Raw genomic sequence first — 13,494 nt, forward strand, 5'->3', positions numbered from 1 at the left:
ATCACTACATAATACTAAAGGAATTGATCCAACAACAGGATATAATTCTGGTAAACATATATGCACCCAGTATAGGAGCACCTAAATATATATATATATAAAAAAAAAACTTCTAGAGGACTTTAATGGAAAGATCAATAACAATCCAATCATAGTAGGGGACTTTAAAAGCTCTTTTACTTCACTGGGTGGATCTTCCAGACAAAAAATTAACAAGGAAACAGTGACTCTAAAGGAAACACTGGATCAGATGGATTTAATTGATATTTATAGAACATTTTATCCAAAATGTGCAGAATATACATTCTTCTCAAGTGCACATGAATTATTCACAAAAGATAGATCACACTTTAGGACACAAAATAAATCTCTAAATTCAAGAAAACTGAAATCCTATCAAGCATCTTCACAGATCACAGTGGAATAAAATTATAAATCAGCTACAGTAAAAACATCCAAACACATTCAAACTCATGGAGGCTAAATAGGATGTTATTAAATCATGAATGGGTTACCAGTGAGATCAAGAAAGAAATAAAAAGCTTCCAGGACACAAATGAAAATGAACACACAACAAACCCAAATCTCTGGGACACAGCAAAGGCAGTCTGAGAGGAAAGTTCATAGCACTATAAGCCTACCACACACACACACAAAAAAAAAACCTAGAAAAATTAATAATAAGCTACTAACGACTTAAAAAAACTAGAAAGAGAACAACAAGAAAAGCCCAAAGAAAATAGGAGGAAGGAAATAATATTACAGCTGAAATAAATGACATAGAAACTAAAATAAATAAATAAATAAATAAATAAATAAATAAATAAATAAATGAAACCAAGAGTTTATTTTTTAAAGAATAAACAAGATTGATGAACCATTAGCAAGACTCATCAAGAAACAAAGAGAGAGGACCCAAATGAATAAAATCAGAAATGAAAGTGAAGTAACCACTGACACCACAGAAATACGAAGGATTGTTAGAAAATACTGTGAACAACTATATGCCAACAAGCTGGGCAATGCGGATTAGATGAACAAATTCCTAGAAAAATACAATCTCCCAAAACTGAATCAGGAAGAATCAGAAAACCTTAATAGGCCAATAACAACTGATAAAATAGAAGCAGTAATAAAAAAAAACTTCCAGCAAACAAAAGCCCGGGAGTTTTACTAAACATTCAAAGAAGAACTTACACCTATCCTCCTCAAACTATTCAAAAAAAATCCAACAGAAAGGAACACTTCCAAGATTTTTTTATGAGGCCAGGATTATCCTAATTCCAAAACCAGATAAAGCCTCTACAAAGAAAGAGAATTACAGGCCAATATCTCTGATGAATATAGGTACTAAAATTCTCAGCAAAATATTAGCAAATCAGATCCAGCAATATATTAAAAAGATCATACACTATGACCAAGTGATTTTTATTCCAGGGATAAAAGGGTACAATATTCAAAAATTAATAAACGTGATACATCATATAAACAAATTGAAAGACAAAAATCACATGATCATATCAATAGACACCAAAAAAGCATTCGATAATATCAACACCCATTTTTGAAAAACACTCTTAGCAAAGTGAAAATAGAGGGATCATATCTCAACATGATAGAGGCCATATATGACAAACCTATCGGGATCATCATATACAATGGGCAAAAACTAAAACCATTCCCCCTAAGAACAGCAATAAGAGAGGGATGTCTGCTTTAATTATTCTTTTTCAACATATTACTGGAAGTACTTGCCACAGCGATAGACAAGAAGTAAAAGGCATCCAAACTGGAAAGGAGGAAGTAAAACTCTCATTATTTTCAGATGACATGATACCATACATAGAAAATCCTAGAGTCCACTGATAAACTACTAGATGTAATAAATGAATTTGACAATGTAGCAGGATACAAAATCAACAGCTAAAATTCGATGGCTTTTTTATTTTTCATTATTATATTTTTAAATAATTTTTTTATTGTTTATTACATATGTGTCCCTCTCTCCCCAACCCCCATTGACAACCACAAGCTAGACCTCGCCCCCCTGACCTAGGCCCTCCCCACCCCATTGTCTGTGGCCATGGACCATTAATATATGCATACAAGGTTATTGGTGATTATTATTTCTCACCTACTCACCACCCCCCACCTTCCCTCCAGGATTCTGTACTCTGTTCCATGCTTCTATGTCTCTGGTTCCACTGTGTTCATCAGTTTATTTTGTTACTTAGATTTCACATATGAGTGAGATCATATGATACTTGTCTTTCTCTGACTGGCTTATATCACTTAGCATGATACACTCTAGGTCCCTCCATGCTGATTTGTTGGTGGTAGCCATTCTTACAAGTGTGAGGCAATACCTCATTGTCATTTTAATTTGCGTTTCTCTGATGATCAGTGACTTTGAGCATTTTTTATATGCCTCTTGGCCATTTGTATGTCCACTTAGGTCCTTTGCCCAGTTTTTAATTGGATTGTTTTTCTTCCTTTTGTTAAGTTGTATGATTTCCTTAAATATTTTGGATATTAACTCTTATCAGATATATCATCGGCTAATATGTTTTCCCATAGAGTGGGCTACCTTTTCATTTTGATGATGGTTTCTTTTGTTGTACAGAAGTTTTTTATTTTGATGTAGTTGCATTTGTTTATTTTCTCCTTAGTTTCCTTTGCCCTAGGAGATGTATCTGTAACCATATTGCTATGAGAGATGTCTGAGATTTTGCTGTGTGTTTGTTCCTTCTAGGATTTTTATGGTTTCCCAAATTATATTTAAGTCTTTTATCCATTTTGAGTTTATTCTTTTTTTGTCATTTAATTTTTTAAAAAATTCTTTATTGATTAAGTTATTACATATGTATCCTTATCTCCACATTACCTCCCCATCCACCCCACTCATGCCCTCACCCCCTTGTAGTCTGTGTTCATTGGTTAGGCCTATATGCATGCATGTAAGTCCTTTGGTTGTTCTCTACCCTTACCCCCACCCTCCCCTACCTTCCCTTTGAAGTTTGATGTCTGATCAATGTTTCTCTGTTTCTGGATCTATTTTTGTTCATCACATTATGTTGTTCATTATATTCCTTAAATGAGTGAGATCATGTGATATTTATAGTTCTCTGACTGGCTTATTTCACTTAGCATAATGCTCTCCAGTTCAGTCCATGCTGTTGCAAATGACTAAGAACTCCTTTTTTACCGCAGCATAGTATTCCATTGTGTAGATGTACCACAGTTTTTTAATCCACTCATCTATGATGGGCACTTAGGCTATTTCCAAATCTTTGCTATGGTGAATTGTGCTGCCATGAACATAGGGGTACATATATCCTTTCTAATTGGTGTTTCTAGTTTCTTGGGATATATTCCTAGAAGTGGGATCACAGGGTCAAATGGGAGTTCCATTTTCAGTTTTTTGAGGAAACTCCATACTGTCTTCCATAGTGGCTGCACCAGTCTGCATTCCCACCAGCAGTGCATGAGGGTTCCTTTTCTTCCACATCCTTGCCAGCACTTGTCGTTTGTTGATTTGTTGATGATAGCCATTTTGACAGGTATGAGATGGTACTGCATTGTCATTTTGATTTGCATCTCTCCCATGACTAGTGACTTTGAGCATGTTTTCATATGTCTTCTGGCCTTCCTTATGTCTTCTTTCGAAAAGTATCTATTTAGGTCCATTGCCCATTTTTTGATTGGGTTGTTTATATTCCTTTTGTTAAGTTGTATGAGTTCCCTGTAAATGTTGGAGATTAAACCCTTATCGGTGATAACATTGGCAAATATGTTCTCCCATGCAGTGGACTTTCTTGTTGTTTTGTTGATGGTTTCTTTTGCTGTGCAAAAGCTTTTTATTTTGATGTAGTCCCATTTGTTTATTTTCTCTTCAGTTTCCCTTGCCCTAGGAGTAGTATCAGTGAAGAAATTGCTTTGGCATATGTCTGAGATTTTGCTGCCTGTGGATTCCTCTTGTATTTTTATGGTTTCCTGTCTTATGTTTAAGTCTTTTATCCATTTTGAGTTTATTTTTGTGTATGGTGTAAGTCAGTGGTCTAGTTTCATTTTTTTGCATATATCTGTCCAATTTTTCCAACGCCATTTATTGAAGAGGTTGTCTTGACTCTATTGTATGTTCATGCCTCCTTTGTCGAATATTAATTGAGCATAATGGTTTGGGTCAATTTCTGGGTTCTCTATTTTATTCCATTGATCTATATGTCTGTTCTTGTGCCAGTACTAAGCTGTTTTGAGAACAGTGACTTTGTAATACATCTTGATATGTGGTATTGAAATCCCACCTACTTTGTTCTTCTTTCTCATTATCGCTGAAGCTATTCAGGATCTACTTTTATTCCAGATGAATTTTTGGAAAGTTCATTCTAGGTCTGTGAAATATGCCATTGGTATTTTAATGGGAGTGCATTGAATCTAAAGATTGTTTTGGGTAGTATGGACATTTTGATGATGTTGATTCTACCAATCCATGAACACGGTATGTTCTTCCATGTGTTTATGTCTTCCTCTATCTCTTTTTTCAGTGTCCTGTAGTTTTCCGTGTATAGGTCTTTTACCTCGTTAGTTAAGTTTATTCCTAGGTATCTTAATTTTTTTTGGTGTGATGGTAAATGTGGTTGATTTTTTAGCCTCTCTTTCTGTAAGTTCATTATTGGTGTATAGAAATGCCATAGATTTTTTGGTGTTAATTTTGTATCCTGCTACACTGCTGAATTCATTTATTAAGTCTAATAATTTTTGGTGGAGTCTTTAGGATTTTCTATGTACAGTATCATGTCTTATGCAAATAAGGACAGTTTTACTTCTTCATTACCAATTTGGATACCTTTTATTTCTTCTTCTTGTCTGATCACAATGGCTAATACTTCCAGTACTATGTCGAACAGGAGTGGTGAGAGGGGGCATCCCTGTCTTGTTCCTGTTCTTAGGGGAAATGGTTTTAGTTTTGCCTATTGGGTATGATCTGGCTGTAGGTTTGTCATATATGGCTTTTATTATGTTGAGGTATGATCCTTGTATTGCCACCTTGTTGAGAGTTTTTATCAAGAAAGGGTGTTGGATTTTGTCAAATGCTTTTTCTTCTTCAATTGATATACTATGTGATTTTTATCTTTCAATTTGTTATGTGATGTATCAGGTTTATTGATTTGCGGATATTGTACCATCCTTGTACCTCTGGGATAAATCCTAGTTGGTCATAGTGTATGCTCTTTCTAATGTAACTAGAGGCCTGGTGCACAAAATTTTGTGCACTCAGGGGGGTCCTTCAGCCCAGCCTGTGCCCTCTTGTAGTCTGGGACCCCTCGGGGGATGACCACCTCCTGGCTTACACCTGCTCCCTGGGGGATTGGGCTTAAGTTGGCAGTCAGACATCCCTCTGGCAGCCTGGGAGTCCTCGGGGGATGTCCACTTGCCAGCGGGGAGCAGGCCTAAGCTGCAGTCGGACATCCTTAGCGCTGCTGAGGAGGCAGGAGAGGCTTCCACCACCACTGCTGTACTGGCAGCCGTCAGCCTGGCTTGTGGCTGAGCAGAGCTCCCCCTGTGGGAGCACACTGACCACCAGGGGGCAGCTTCTGCATTGAGTGTCTGCCTCCTGGTGGTCAGTGTGTGTCATAGTGACCAGTCATTCCCAGTTCTGCTGTTAGGTTCAATTTGCATCTTACCCTTTTATTTATTTTATTTTTTAAAAATTTTTTTGCAGTGTCTAATGTTTAATCCAGATGCCAAAATGCAAGCTTACCCTGAATGGCTGGACCCCAAGCAAACAGATAATACCAACTCAAATGCAGGTCGACAATCGTTTCATCTCTGGGAACATTCACAGGGCGTTTAAATCTGCAGGTGACTTGACTGTTCCCATACACTCCTTCTTCATCTCTGGCAGGATTCCTCTGGATCTCCTTTGCACACAGGCCTACGTTATAGAAGTGCTGTATGCGGATCCTGCCATTGTCATCATGGATGCAGGCCATGACATTGTCACCACCCATTTTCCTGTCTGAAGAGAATCCAACTGCTACTCAGCTATCTGTGTCTGCACTCAGCTCAAATTCCACATTGGCCCCTATTATCCGGTAGCTAAGGAAGTAGTCACAGGTCTCTGCATTGCAGCCTGGTTTCCTATATCCAAAGCATCCCTTAGTTTTACCACAGTCATCCACTTTGATTTTGGCAAATGGATCCACAGGAAGAGCAGTAGGGAAAGGGTAACCTTCCTCCGACAGGTAGCGCAGGTCATAGAACTCCCCGGTGAAGGTGCTGTAGGAGGAGTCATGGCACTGCACCGCTTTGTGGGCACCCCCATCGCCCTGCACGTGGCCTCGGGGTCCACGCCCCCCCTGGCCCCACTCTGTTGTCCCCGGGGCTGGTGGCACAGGCAGCGGGCCCCGCCAGCAGCAGCAAGAACAGCGGCACCCAGACCCCCCAGCTCTCCCCCGGCAGCTGCGCCATCGCTGCACACCGAGCCCTCAGCTGGGCTGCTCAGGCTGCTGTGGGACCTCGCCACCTCCGCCATCGCCAGCACGTGCCGGCCCGTCCCCTGCCCCTACCCTTTTATTATATAGGATAGAGGCCTGGTGCATGAGTGGGGGCCAACTGGTTTGCCCTGAAGGGTGTCCCTGATCAGGGTGGGGGTCCCACTGGGGTACCTGGCCAGCCTGGATGAGGGGCTGAGGGCCATTTTTAGGCTGGCCACACCCCCTTCAGGGAGGGGGGGGGGTCCTGCTGGGGTGCCTGGCCAGCCTGGGTGAGGGGCTGATGGCTGTTTGCAGGCTGGCCACAGCCCCTTCAGAGTGGGGGGTCCCCCCTGGGGTGCCTGGCCAGCCTTGGTGATGTGCTGATGGCTGTTTGCAGGCTGGCCACAGCCCCTTCAGAGTGGGGGTCCCCACTGGGATGCCTTGCCAGCCTGGGTGAGGTGCTGATGGTTGTTTTCAGGCTGGCCACAGCTCCTTCAGGGTGGGGGTCCCTGCTGGGGTGCCTGGCCAGCCTGGGTGAGGGGTTGAGGGCCATTTTCAGGCTGGTCACACCCCCTTCAAGGTTGGGGGTCCTGCTCAGGTGCCTGTTCAGTCTGGGCGAGGGGCTGATGGCTGTTTGTAGGCTGGCCAAGCCCCCCCAGTGGGGACCCTCACCCTATGAGGGTGTGGCCATCCTGGGTGAGGTGCTGATGGTTGTTTTCAGGCTGGCCACGGCCCTCAGCCACCCAAGTTCCCAGTGGAGGCTGGCTAGAAGCAGGTATCTGGGATTTATTTATCTTCTGTAATTGAAACTTTGTTGCCTTAAGCGGAGGCCACAGCCGGCCAGGGCAGGCGGGAAGCTTGACTTCCTCCATCGCCCAGGCAACCAAACCTCCTGCTTGCTCCAGCTCCGTGGCTGCCTGTCGCCATCTCGGTTGGATTAATTTGCATACAGTCATTCTGATTGGCTGGTTGGCGTGGCTTGGGGCATAGCAGAGGTTCAGTCAATTTGCATGTTTCTCTTTTATTAGATTAGATGCTGGATCCAATTTGCTAGAATTTTGTTGAGGATTTTGGTATCTAACTTCATGAGGGATAATAAAGATCAGAGCAGAATGTAATTACATTGTAATTCTCTTTCATTGTATTGTGTTTATCTGGTTTTGGTATTTAGGATGATGCTGGCTTCATAGAATGAGCTTGGAAGTGTTCCTTCCTTTATAATTTTTGGAATAGTCTGAGGAGGATAGGTTTTAGTTCTTCCTTGAATGTTTGGTAAAACTCCTCTGTGAAGCTGTCTGGCCCTGGGCTTTTGCTTGCTGGAAGCTCTTTGAAGACCGCTTCAATTTCTTCCATAGTTATTGGCCTATTGAGATTTTTAGAATCTTCCTCATTGAGTTTTGGAAGGTTGCATTTTTCTAGGAATATGACCATTTCCTCCAGGTTTTCTAGTTTGTTAGAATAGTGTTGTTCATAGTATTTTTTAACAACCCTTTGTATTTCTGTGGGGTCTGTTGTTATTTCACCTCTTTCAATTCTTGTTTTGTTTATTTGGTTCCTCTCTCTTTGCTTCTTGGTGTGCCTGGCTAGGGGCTCATCAATCTTGTTTATACTTTCAAAGAACCACCTCTTGATTTTTTTTTTTTTGGTCTCTATGTTATTCATTTCTGCTCTGATCTTTATTATCTCCTTACTTCTGCTCACTCTGGGCTTTTCTTGTTGCTCCCTTTCTAATTCTTTAAGTTGTAGAGTTAGATGATTTATTACCATTTTTTCTTGTTTTTTTGAGGTAGGCCTGTAGAGCTATAAACTTCCCTCTCAGGACTGCTTTCATTGTGTCCCATAGATTTTGGATTGTTGTATTTTTATTGTCATTAGTTTCCAGGATGTTTTTAATTTCTTCTTTGATCTCTTTGGTAACCCAATCATTGTTTAATAGCATGTTTTTCAGCTTCCAACTGTTTGAATTTTTTTGGATTGTTGTTATTTTAATTTATTTCTAATACTATGCAATTGTGATCTGAGAAAATGCTTGATATGATTTCAATCTTCCTGAATTTGGTGAGACTTTGCTTGTGACTGAATATGTGTTCTACCTTTTTTTTTTTAAATATGTTTTTATTGATTTCAGAGAGGAAAGGAGAGGGAGAGAGAGATAGAAACATCAGTGATGAGAGAGAACTATTGATCAGCTTCCTCCTGCACTCCCCCTACTGGAGATCGAGCCCGCAACTCAGGCATGTGCCCTTGACCAGGATTGAACCTGGGACCCTTCAGTCTGCAGGCCAACACTCTATCCACTGAGCCAAACCAGCCAGGGCATGTGTTCTACTTTTTAATATGTTCCATGTGCATATGTATATTCTTTGACTTTGGGGTGAAATGTTCTGAAGATGTCAATAAAGTCCATTTGATCTAGTGAGTCATTTAGGATTGCTGCTTCTTTGCTGATTTTTTATCTAGAGGATTTATCCAGTGATGTCAGTGGTGTATTAAAGTCCCCTACTATGATTGAATTGTTGTCAACCTCTCACTTGATATTTTCCAGGAATTTTTTTTTATGTGTTTGGGTGCTCCTGCATTGGGTGCATATATGTTTATCAGGGTTATATCCTCTTGTTTTATCGATTCCTTTAGTATTTTGAAGTGGCCTTCCTTATCTCTTGTTATGTCCTTTACTTTGAGGTCTATTTTGTCAGATATAAGTATTGCTCCTCAGCTTTTTTTTCATTTCCATTTGCCCAAAAGATATTTTTCCATCCCTTCACTTTCAGTCTGTGTGAGTCCCTTGTTCTGAGGTGGGTCTCTTGTGGAAAGCATATATACGGGTCATGTTTTTTTTATCCATTCAGCCACTCAATGTCTTTTGATTGGAGCATTTAGTCCATTTACGTTTAAAGTTATTATTGAAAAATATTTTTTGTAGCCATTTTTATTTTCTGTGCCTGTGTTCTTTCTTAGCTTTTTATTTCTGCTTTTTACACCAGTCCTTTTAGCATTTCTTGCATTGCTTGTGAAGCTCCTTATTTCCCCTTCAATTTTGAATGATAGCCTTGCTGGATAGAGTATTCTTGGATTCAATCCCTTGCTTTGAATCACTTTGTCAATCTCCTTCCATTCTTTTCTGGCCTGATGTGTTTCTATTGAGAAATCATTTGATAATCTAATGGGAGATCCCTTGTATGTAACTTTCTTTCTCTCTCGTAGCCTTTAATATTCTCTCTTTGTTCTGAACATTTGCCATCATAATTATGATGTGTCTTAGTGTGGGTCTTTTCGGATTCATTTTCTTTGGGACTCTCTGTGCTTGTGTGAATTTTTTCTTCCCCATATCAGGGAAGTTTTCTGACATTATTGCTTCAAATAGGTTTTCTAACCCTTGTTTCTCTTCCTGTTGTTCTGGCACTCCTATTATTCGTATGTTGCTTTGTTTCATGTTGTCCCATAGCTCCCTTAGGCTCTCCTCCTGTCTTTTAACTTTGTTCTCCAATTGCAGTTCACTTTGGTTGTGTTTTGCTTCCCTGTCTTCTAATTCCCTAATTCGGTCCTCTGCCTCTCTTAGTCTACTGTTGAAACTTTCAATGGTGTTTTTTTATTGAAGCTATATCACTCTTCATTTCCTCTTTATTCTTACATAAGTTGTTGATTTTTTCCTCCGTCTGGTTTATGAACCATAGGACTCTTAGCTGAATTCTTTTTCTGACATATTGCATGCCTCTGTTTCACTTAGCTGCTTCGCTGGCAAGTCCTCCTTTTCTTTGGGGTTTCTTTGTCTACCCAGTTTTGGTCTCATAAACTGATCTACATGTCTAGTCATGCCGGGGCTGCTCCTTGGCTGGCAGTGGCTCCTCGGGGTGCAGTTGCTCCTCGGACAGTCCTAGAAGAGGCTGCTCCTCTGTTGGCAGCAGCTCCTCTGTTGGGTGCTATTCACAGCAGTGGTGTCTCCTCTGGCTGGTGGGGGAGGCTGCTTGCACAGCTGCTATTCCTTGAGCAAAGGTGGGCCTATGATGAGGCTGCTTGCTGGGGTTCATATCCCAGCATTAAGAAGGGTTCAGGAATCTGGGAAAGGCTGTGCGAAGATGACATAGAAATCCAGAGACCAATAAAGAGTCCGGAGATGAGATATAATTTTGAAAGGCATTGGGGGTCAGAGGACCTTCAGCTAAAGGAACTGAAGAGTGCCTCCTTGTATAGGACCCTTGCTTTTATTAACACAATTTGTTCTAAGGCAAAGTGGAGATAATACACTTCAAAGGGTAAGGTTTCAAAGGGTACAGAAGCATTGTCAGTTTGGGGAATAGCCTATGGCTGTACAGGTGTTTGGCCAGTAGGAGGCAATAACATGTAGATTAAGATGCCCTTTAACTGTCTGGCAGCCACAATTAGTTTCCTATTCAGGTTTGGGAAAACGCCTTTAGCCGTTTCCAACAGGTGACTATATATGTGTGACTCAACCCTGTTGAGTCCCCAAGTTTAATCAACCTTTTGATGAAACTCTTGAAATTATGACATGCTGAAATTGGTCTACGGCAGCTGCTGCTCCTTGGATGGGGGTGAGCTGATCACGGCTGATGCTCCTTGGACATGGGCAGGCTGTTCAAGTGGCTGCTGCTCCTTGGATTGGGGCTGGCTGCATGCTGCTGCTGTTCCTCAGATGGGGTGGGCTGCTAGTGAGGCTGCTGCTTCTTGGACAGGTGCAGATTGCTTGTAGGTCTGCTGCTCCTCATATGGGTGCGGGCTGCTCACGCAGCTGCTGCTCCTTGGATGGGGGCAGGCTGCTCACCCACCTGCTGCTCATTGGACAGGTGCAGGCTGAATGTGGCTGTTGCTTCTTGGACCAGTGTGGGCTGCGCAGGGCTGCTGCTCCTCAAATGTGGGCGGTCTACCGGTGTGGCTGCTACTCCTTGGAGCGGGATGAGCTGCTCGAGTGGCTGCTGCTCCTCAGTGGGGAGTGAGCTGCACATGTGGCTGCTGCTCCTCAGACCAGTGCGGACTGCAGAAGGCTGCCGCTCCTTGGATGAGTGCGGTCTGCTTCTGTGGCTGCTGCTCCTTGAACCAGGGCGGGCTGCTTGGGTGGCTGCTGCTCCTTGGACAGGAGCAGGCTGCTCACATGCCTGCTGCTTGTGGTGTTGCAGTGCCCTGGGCTAAAGTGTTGGGGTGATCAGAGGGGAGCACGCTTCAGAATTCACAGGAGCCTGCACCCAGTGTGGCTGGAGACTCATTGACCATGGGACCACAGCCGAAGTTGCAGGTCCCTGGCAGGAGTGTCTGTAGAGTCCCAGGTGTCATCTGAGGGCACCCTGGGTGGAGGTGAGCCTGGGCTCCCAGTTACAGAAGTGCTCCCCTTCAAAAAGTCTTGGCCTTTGAGGACGAGTCGGCCTCCTTTTACTGTTTACAATGGTAGCAGAGGCTGCCTAGTTAGGAGAGCCTGGTTAGCCGGCCCCTGAAGGTATTGCGGTATCTAATTGTGCCTCACTCACATACACACACACACACACCCCACATGACCACACATTCCTCTTTTGCTCCTTCACTCACTCACACTCTCTCCCACACTGCCGCCTTCTTCCTGCCTCTGCAGTTGGGTCTGGGGTATTATTGACCCATTCGTAGATGGAGTTTCTTCTCCAGGTGTCTGGTTATGTGGCTCATTCACTCGCACCTGTTCAGACAGGATAAAATTCCCCTCAACAAGACACAACACAAAGGGACCAAGGCACAAATGTACTCAGGACAATAATAACCCCACTATAAGTGACCACTTGAGAAAAGAGAATTAAAGGAGACAAAAGAGCACAAATTATATTGAAGAGAGAAAAAGATAAGAGAGGAAAGAAAAAAGAAGAAAAAGGAGAAAATATATATATATATTAGAGGCCCAGTGCACAAAAATTTGTGCGCTTGGGGGGGAAAGGGGGGTCCCTCAGCCCGGCCTGTGCCCTCTCTCAGTCTGGGACCCCTCGGGAGATAACAACCTGCTGGCTTAGGCCAGCTCCCGGGTGGCAGAGGGCAGGCCCAATCTCTAGGTGCAGCCCCTGGTCGGGCTCAAAGCAGGGCTGATTGGGGAGTTGGGACACGGCCCCCTGTCATGCACAGAGCAGGGCAGATTGGGAGGTTGCGATGCCACCCTCAGTCATGCTCAGGGTAGGGCCGATTGGGGGGTTGGGGCACCGCCCCCTGTCACACTCAAGGCAGGGTCGATGGGGAGGTTGTGGCGCCACCCCCTGTCATGCACAGAGCAGGGCCGATCAGGGGGTTGGGGCGCCACCCCCTGTCACTCACAGAGCAGGGCCCATCAGGGGGTTGGGGAGCTACCCCCTGTCACGCACAGAGTAGGGCCCATCAGGGGGTTGGGGAGCTCCCCCTGTCACTCACAGAGTAGGGCCGATAGGGGAGTTGGGGCACCGCCCCCTGTCACACTCAGGGCAAGGCCGATGGGGAGGTTATGGCTCTACCCCGTCACACACAGAGCAGGGTCCGTGGGGTGTGGGGGGGAACCCTGTCACACACAGAGCAGCAGGGTGATCAGGGGATTGGGGAGCTCCCCCCTATCAGGCACAGAGAAGGGTTGATCAGGGGGTTGGGGCGCCTTCCCCTGTCAGGAACAGAGCAGGATAGATAGGGAGGTTGTGGCCCCACCCCCTATCACACACAGAGCCGCAGGGCAATCAGGGGGTTTGGGCACTGCCCCCTGACACTCTGATCCCGGTGCCGGGAGGCCTCGCGGCTCCACTGATCCCGGTGCTGGGAGGCATATTACCCTTTTGCTATATAGAATAGAGGCCTGGTGCATGGGTAGGGGCCAGCTGGTTTGCCCTGAAGGGTGTCCTGGATCAGGGTGGGGGTCCCCACTGGGATGCCTGGCCAGCCTGGGTGAGGGGCTGAGGGCTGTTTGTAGCTGGTCACACACCCTTTAGGGTGGGGGTCCCCATTGGGGTGCCTGGCCAGCCTGGGTGAGGGGATCATGGCTGTTTGCAGCTGGTCACACACCCTTCAGGGAGGGGGTCCCCACTGGGGTGCC

At 44.1% G+C, this 13,494-nt stretch overlaps 1 pseudogene; it reads right to left on the reverse strand.

The window, feature by feature from the left end:
- Positions 1-5,732: 5,732 nt before the first annotated feature.
- Positions 5,733-6,504, reverse strand: LOC118675649 (annotated as a pseudogene).
- Between the last annotated feature and the right edge of the window lie 6,990 nt (positions 6,505-13,494).

The sequence above is a fragment of the Myotis myotis genome, unplaced genomic scaffold (genome assembly GCF_014108235.1).
Source record: "Myotis myotis isolate mMyoMyo1 unplaced genomic scaffold, mMyoMyo1.p scaffold_m19_p_2, whole genome shotgun sequence".
NCBI lineage: Eukaryota > Metazoa > Chordata > Mammalia > Chiroptera > Vespertilionidae > Myotis > Myotis myotis.